Source organism: Amblyomma mixtum, chromosome 2, assembly GCF_055824585.1.
Source record: "Amblyomma mixtum isolate Tamu chromosome 2, ASM5582458v1, whole genome shotgun sequence".
Lineage (NCBI taxonomy): Eukaryota > Metazoa > Arthropoda > Arachnida > Ixodida > Ixodidae > Amblyomma > Amblyomma mixtum.
Window position 1 is genome coordinate 130796687 of NC_143013.1, and position 6000 is coordinate 130802686.

A 6000-nucleotide genomic window follows, 5' to 3' on the forward strand; every position below is an offset into this window, starting at 1 on the left:
AAAGACTTACCGCTACACCCGCATGGCATCAGGTTCTTACCGGTAGGAAAACAGGACATCCCTTATGACACTATTATGCTCCTTGACCTCCATAGTTTATGGAAAACAAGGACACAATTCAACAATGCAGAAGTAGTTGTGAGATCTAACGCGAGCATTTCATTGAAGGTGTCATACGTCTGAGGGAAGTGTATCAGGCACTGCCTGATCAGCCAACTTGGTTAAATGTGTTGGATGACTTGGTTGAACTGAAAAAATTTTAACCTGCCGTGTCAGTGCAAGTGTTGCGGACATGTTTCACTTCTTTGTACCCGTTGTGAAAATGCAATAAAGAAAAAAGAAAAAAAAGGCATGGCGGAGTGGTTAGCGTGCTCGTCTCGCACTCCGGAGACCCTGGTTCGATACCCCAACTCGACCAATTTCCTACTCGGTTAATTTATGTGGTCTGACTAGAAATGTTAATTAGGCTAATTTCTCTTTAACATTGTTCTAATGCCATCCATCATGTCCTGTTACTCACCTGTCAAGTGATGGAACTCTCTAGAATGTGCGACACAGTGTCTATGAAACGTCTAACTATTAATGATGGTTAATGATAGTTAAGTATGACTTGCACATTTCGTGATACTAGTTAATGTATGGTTAGTGATAGTTAATGTGACCTTAACTAGCACACTGATTAATTGGTGTTAATTAAGGTACAGGCGCAGTGCACAGTCCCACATGCCACTTCTTAACTACTACTAATTACCAATCAGTCATTTAATCATTAAGTACATTGATATAATTCTGAAATCTCTTTATATCAGGTTACGATGTCTTTCGATTGCACTCGATTAAGTATCGATTGGTTATTGATTGGCATATGCCCATGTAAGGCATGCATCCGAAACGCGGACACATTTGCTAACACGTCTTGGTCACGACAGTATGAGGCATTAAAGGCTTTTGCCTTAATACGCGTACAATTTTCGCTGTCGCACTGCAAGTCTTTGTGAAAAGAAGCATTCCAACCTGTCACATAGCCGTAGCTGCCTTTCGGCCAAGCACTAAGAACGATATTGCATTGCTATATCCATGTCGCTTTCTACAGCCAGAGGAGTTTTTAAGCGATAGCTTCATTACTAGAGGTCTCGGGCGATGACCTTCAAGGCTCAGCCGAGGTCAAACCTTCAGTTTATAGGTTTGGAGAACCGGTGGATAGTCAGTGGTCAGGCCAAGGGGCAAAGAAATGGACAGGTCAAGGATCAAGGTCAAGGTTATTTCACGGTCAAGTCAAGGGCAAGCTGGCGACGTCAGGGTCACGTCAAGGTGCCCTCCATAATGACTCTGGCACTCAGGGTACACGAAATAAATAAATGAACCAAAATTTGGTCACGTGATCGACTTTGGGCTCACCGAGGAGCCTAAACGCGGCGTTTAAGTGATAGGATGTGATGTCCCGTCATCTTAAACATAGAATATGACGTAAGGAGCGCCGGCGCGTCTAGGAATAAGTCTGCATGCGGTGTTCACGTGCTAGGCCTTGACGTCACGGCCTCCTAACCTGAGTGCATAACGTAAGTAGCACCGGCGCGCTGGCACGAAGTGCGCATGTGGTGTTCATGTGCTAGGTCGTGACGGCACGGCCTGCTAACCTGAGTCACGGAGATAGAAGGCTTTTAGGAGGCGCAACTCCATGGCCCCGCGGCCGGCGCGGGCGACCAGAAAACGTCACAGAGGAGGAGAGGAAGGGAGGTCGGTTTCCGTGGCGCGCGGTAGATGGCGCTCACGCGCGGTGCCCGCTACAGTAACTCTAGTGCCGCTTGTACAGCGCGAGGCACCGCGCTGCGCGGTGCGTGGCGCGGTTTCGGGACGGCGGAGCGTGAAAAAAAAGCAGTGCGGGAACATATTGGCAGGGTGTTACAGGGAACCCCTCCGTTTGTGGTCTGGGGCCGCTGACGGCGTATCAAGAATGTTACCATTCCAGCCGGCTTGCACGGAGAACAGCGGCTAAGTAGTTGTAGACGTCGTGCTTCTAGCTGTGGCTAAACTAGCCAGCCCACGGAGGGGCTCACAATTTTATGCGAAGCATATTGCTAGAGCTACCACTCACGCCGTCGCCGTGGGACCCCTAGCCGTGAAACCACGTGACACCGTGACGTCACACCACGTGACATCGGATGAGAGAGCCGGCCTCCACCTCGCGCCGTCGCCGTGGGATGCTTCGCATTCCCAAGGCTTAGCCAAGCTGAGCCTCAGCAATTTTTTTTTTAAACATTGCACCGCTCCCTTTTCATCCCCTGCGGTCAGAGGGAGCCTGAGGCGGGCTTCCAAACGCTGTACTTTCCCTGTAAGGCGGGTTGAATCCCACGATGGACGAGTCCAGCTGGTTCCTTATCTCCCCTGCCTCTTTAGCTGCAAGGGAATCACAACGCTGTCACCGCTAATTGGGCACTGCACGTATCGATACGGCTTCGTGTCACCGAGCGGCCTCTTTCATCTTGTTGTGGAGCGGTCCATTGTAGCTAGCCATGCCTGAGACGTCAGGCTCTTCTATTTGGCTATTCGGGTCAAAATGGGCTAACACAATGCATCGCTGCCCAGCTCAGACTGTCTTTAGAACGGCGAGGAAGACAGCCCTGCTTGTGCACAGTGACGGCTGGCAAACTCCCCCCACTCCCTGCAGAAGAGCTCCGCCAAATCTTTTAGCAGCTTCGGACACAAAGTGGCGGAAGGCAAGAAACCAAGAAAAAATAAATAAATAAGGAATACCCTGTAACACGTAACACCCTCGAAACAGCGGGTGGGGTCGTGTGCTCTAGTCTCCAGAAGCTGTGTGACCGACGTGGTAGAGTGCTCGCGCTCGAGTCCTGGTCTACCTCCGTGGACCCGGTACGCCTTACTGCCTCGCTGTAGCATACGAAGGGACGTAAGTGCTTTGTTCCGAACTGCAATAGCGGATACAAGTCCTGCAAAGAAAGCGTCATCTCCTTCAAGGCTCCCATTCACTTGTTCACAGTTATTTGTTCCGACTGAAGAGGACACGCGAATCAGCAAGCTATGATGTACGTATTGCCTTAATTATGACCGATGCTTGTGCCGGGAGCATATGCACCTCTTCATCTTTTTACTTCTTCAGCAAGCTTTGCTGCATGCCTCTCTATCGTGGTCCCTAAGACCCTGAAGGTAAGCACACAAAGCTAATATCCTTCGCATGCTTCATGAGTATCCAACGAATTTCCTTCACGACGTAAGAAGGGCAGCCATCGCGCGCGGCACTGCCCACCAGTAAGTGGAAGAGCGCCGAGCCGCAGGCACATCAACAGTTAGAATTCGAATGTAAATTGCCTCCCGTACTATGAGGCCACGTTTTACCACACGATAACTCAGGGCAGCATGACATTTGCGAAGAAAATGTTGGCCGCGCAAATATGCTCTCCCGCGGAAGCACGGAAATGCACGCGACGGCGCGAGCGCGCGTCGTCCTCGGGAACCTGACGAGGGCGGCATTCGGCGGCGGTCGAAGGAAGCAGACAGCGCCTGTGACTCTCCGCGGCCGCGGGAGAGAGGCGAGTTTCGCCTTCTAAATGCTTTTATCTCCGTGACCTGAGTGCATAACGTAAGTAGCACCGGCGCGCTGGCACGAAGTGCGCATGTGGTGTTCATGTGCTAGGCCGTGACGTCACGGCCTCCTAACCTGAGTGCGTAGCGTAAGTAGCATCGGCGCGCTGGCACGAAGTGCGCATGTGGTGTTCATGTGCTAGGCCGTGACGTCACGGCCTCCTAACCTGAGTGCGTAGCGTAAGTAGCATCGGCGCGCTGGCGCGAAGTGCGCATGTAGTGTTCATGTGCTAGGCCGTGACGTCACGGCCTCCTAACCTGAGTGCGTAGCGTAAGTAGCATCGGCGCGCTGGCACGAAGTGCGCATGTGGTGTTCATGTGCTAGGCCGTGACGTCACGACCTCCTAACCTGAGTGCGTAGCGTAAGTAGCATCGGCGCGCTGGCACGAAGTGCGCATGTGGTGTTCATGTGCTAGGCCGTGACGTCACGGCCTCCTGACCTGAGTGCGTAGCGGAAGTAGCATCGGCGCGCTGGCGCGAAGTGCGCATGTGGTGTTCATGTGCTAGGCCGTGACGTCACGGCCTCCTAACCTGAGTGCGTAGCGTAAGTAGCATCGGCGCGCTGGCGCGAAGTGCGCATGTGGTGTTCATGTGCTAGGCCGTGACGTCACGGCCTCCTAACCTGAGTGCGTAGCGTAAGTAGCATCGGCGCGCTGGCGCGAAGTGCGCATGTGGTGTTCATGTGCTAGGCCGTGACGTCACGGCCTCCTAACCTGAGTGCGTAGCGTAAGTAGCATCGGCGCGCTGGCGCGAAGTGCGCATGTGGTGTTCATGTGCTAGGCCGTGACGTCACGGCCTCCTAACCTGAGTGCGTAGCGTAAGTAGCATCGGCGCGCTGGCACGAAGTGCGCATGTGGTGTTCATGTGCTAGGCCGTGACGTCACGGCCTCCTAACCTGAGTGCGTAGCGTAAGTAGCATCGGCGCGCTGGCGCGAAGTGCGCATGTGGTGTTCATGTGCTAGGCCGTGACGTCACGGCCTCCTAACCTGAGTGCGTAGCGTAAGTAGCATCGGCGCGCTGGCACGAAGTGCGCATGTGGTGTTCATGTGCTAGGCCGTGACGTCACGGCCTCCTAACCTGAGTGCGTAGCGTAAGTAGCATCGGCGCGCTGGCACGAAGTGCGCATGTGGTGTTCATGTGCTAGGCCGTGACGTCACGGCCTCCTAACCTGAGTGCGTAGCGTAAGTAGCATCGGCGCGCTGGCACGAAGTGCGCATGTGGTGTTCATGTGCTAGGCCGTGACGTCACGGCCTCCTAACCTGAGTGCGTAGCGTAAGTAGCATCGGCGCGCTGGCACGAAGTGCGCATGTGGTGTTCATGTGCTAGGCCGTGACGTCACGGCCTCCTAACCTGAGTGCGTAGCGTAAGTAGCATCGGCGCGCTGGCACGAAGTGCGCATGTGGTGTTCATGTGCTAGGCCGTGACGTCACGGCCTCCTAACCTGAGTGCGTAGCGTAAGTAGCATCGGCGCGCTGGCGCGAAGTGCGCATGTGGTGTTCATGTGCTAGGCCGTGACGTCACGGCCTCCTAACCTGAGTGCGTAGCGTAAGTAGCATCGGCGCGCTGGCACGAAGTGCGCATGTGGTGTTCATGTGCTAGGCCGTGACGTCACGGCCTCCTAACCTGAGTGCGTAGCGTAAGTAGCATCGGCGCGCTGGCACGAAGTGCGCATGTGGTGTTCATGTGCTAGGCCGTGACGTCACGGCCTCCTAACCTGAGTGCGTAGCGTAAGTAGCATCGGCGCGCTGGCGCGAAGTGCGCATGTGGTGTTCATGTGCTAGGCCGTGACGTCACGGCCTCCTAACCTGAGTGCGTAGCGTAAGTAGCATCGGCGCGCTGGCACGAAGTGCGCATGTGGTGTTCATGTGCTAGGCCGTGACGTCACGGCCTCCTAACCTGAGTGCGTAGCGTAAGTAGCATCGGCGCGCTGGCACGAAGTGCGCATGTGGTGTTCATGTGCTAGGCCGTGACGTCACGGCCTCCTAACCTGAGTGCGTAGCGTAAGTAGCATCGGCGCGCTGGCACGAAGTGCGCATGTGGTGTTCATGTGCTAGGCCGTGACGTCACGGCCTCCTAACCTGAGTGCGTAGCGTAAGTAGCATCGGCGCGCTGGCACGAAGTGCGCATGTGGTGTTCATGTGCTAGGCCGTGACGTCACGGCCTCCTAACCTGAGTGCGTAGCGTAAGTAGCATCGGCGCGCTGGCACGAAGTGCGCATGTGGTGTTCATGTGCTAGGCCGTGACGTCACGGCCTCCTAACCTGAGTGCGTAGCGTAAGTAGCATCGGCGCGCTGGCGCGAAGTGCGCATGTGGTGTTCATGTGCTAGGCCGTGACGTCACGGCCTCCTAACCTGAGTGCGTAGCGTAAGTAGCATCGGCGCGCTGGCACGAAGTGCG